Source organism: Penaeus japonicus, unplaced genomic scaffold (genome assembly GCF_977035675.1).
Source record: "Penaeus japonicus unplaced genomic scaffold, GWHDUDI00000001_assembly GWHDUDI00000001, whole genome shotgun sequence".
Classification (NCBI taxonomy): domain Eukaryota; kingdom Metazoa; phylum Arthropoda; class Malacostraca; order Decapoda; family Penaeidae; genus Penaeus; species Penaeus japonicus.
In genome coordinates, this window is record NW_028234403.1 from 5,777,323 (window position 1) to 5,779,822 (window position 2,500).

The following is a 2,500-nucleotide window of genomic DNA, read 5'->3' on the forward strand; positions in this document are numbered from 1 at the left end:
GACTGAATGTAAATGATTGTGAACTGAAAGCACTATAATGCTCGGCATTATTTAAACATCATGATTATGAATGAATATGTATTAAGTATAGTAATTTCATCCTTTCTATATTGCATATTCAGCAATATCATACCAGTAATGATGGGTTACCCATGTGAAAGTAAGGGACATGATTTATAGCTGTTAGTCCTTACTCGATAGTTTATTATTATCATTATTTTTAGTAATTTACATTTGTTATTACCATTATTACTAAAATAACATCAATGGTTTTATTTCAACCATCCATTGATAAATACCTAAATAACAAAAATATTCCGCACCTCAAATAAATTTGAACATCTAGAACGTTTTCATAATTGGATCAACAATTTGTTTCGTACATAGAATATAAGTGGAAACTTTTACACGGCAACCACCATTACGACCACAATCAACTGAATATTCTGTCCAACTCCAAATCTATATTACTATAGTTTTTTCCACTCGCTTTCACTGGCTTTCAATGATAATAGTATTCATGTAGGCCTGTTTTGAGCAACCTGCGAAAAAAAATGCCGTAGGTACCGCAAGCTTATCGAATACGTCATCGACTGTCATTTGTTTACCTGAGTAGCAGATGTATATCCTCGTAATTTCAGCTCTTTGACCACCACATCTAACAGGTTCGACCTCCTTACCTCGGAATCTCTTTATACAAACTGAAACCCAAGCTTAACAACAGTAAAGGTAAAGGCACATGAAACTACGCGGGAAATGCGCTTTGAAACGCTGTGTCGAACTGCCGAGTACGCGCAAAACAGGCAGTCCGTCGTTGATTTGTTACTTCCATCGCCATCGCCTTAGATCCGAGAGGAGAATCACGTTCATAAACCCGGTTCTTCGGAGCTGGTTGTAAACACCATGAACGTGACGAATCCTCGGGTTGGTCACACATTATCAAAGATGTTGATGAAAATGAACTGTACGACTAGAAACAACTTCAAACATCCATGGCTTAGGACACTGTACCCTTTTTTCGCAGATGTAGGAATGTATGTGTGTGTGTGTGTGTGTTTGTGTATGTGTGTGTGTGCGTGTGTGTTTAGTCTGAGATAAAACCATAATCGTTTATTAATTGGAGCACTGCCCCTTATCCTACACTTTAGTGGTCATATATCCTACACAAAAATAAGTATCCAGCACATTTCCTAATTTCCTAATGAATATTCTACAGGGCACATCTACTGTACTAGAGCAGTGACATATTTATATAGCCGTTATCTGCAGCGTCCTTATCTGCAATAATTGCCAAAAACTCGCAATCGCTTGCTATTGCCAAAGAGATCAACCCGCACACGCGTACCAACCTATCCAATAGGGCCGCCAAGACGCATGCGCTAACCATCGCCGAATGGCGAAAATGTCAAATATTTCCTGATTTTTATTTTATGTCGTATCATTCAGCCGTTTAAAGAGTATTTTTAAAGGTGGTTTACAACAAAATTTATGGAACAATGAAGATAATAATGGATAGTATAATACATATTTCGAGACTCCAGATCATGCATGAAAATGTAAAACAAATACCACCATATGTAGCTTTGATAAATGGGGGATAAATAATTGTTTAAATCCTTTGGCTTGGATTATATTTACTCTTTGACTCGTAAGAAACTGAATTTACCAAGTCTTTAACAAGAAAAATATTCAAACAAGAGCAAAAAGTGTACTGGATGTATTTTTATATTCATTCTCAGGACGGACTGGTAATTAAAGGCTATTAACTTATAAAGTCACAATCAGAGTAATACGTTCGAATTTGTTTAGATTTGATGGGGAGCAAGTGGTCTCTTCAGAGAAAACTGAAGTAAATCAAGTCGGTAACTCATGTAAAACAATAAAATAACTGATTTTAGTTTATTTACAGTGATAACCTATAATTTTAGCAAATAATAATTTGTGTGTTTCTGCGTGTATATCAATTTTAAACTACTACTGTAATGCATGCACAATATGCGAGGATAACGTTTGTTGCAATATAAATATCAATTATTCCCTCGAGTAAGAAAGCTTGACATAACTAGCAAATGTCTTATTGGCCGTAGCAACTTTCTTAGGCCTAAGTGGCTGCATAGGAAGGGAGATCGCTGTTCACCACCGGCTGAAAAGGACGTGCTTTTGACCCTTTTGGCTACTTTGTCATAAGAAAATCCAGATACAGATATATCTATATATACATATATATAAAGTGCTGAATAACTAAATAACGAAACTATATGACAAATAACTGAGTACTGAACTGATAAGGCTTGGATTGTGCAGTGCGAACTTTGAAATGATTTGGGATACGTGACTGAGTATTGCGAAATAAATGAATATAGGTAAAATGACTACTTTGAAATGACTTTGTGAAGTGACTGTGCTACTATAGTGATAGGATTACCATGTAATGCGAAAGGTGAGTGAATGGGGTGATTGTGTAGGGCATCATTCATTAAATGATAACGTATTGTGTGCA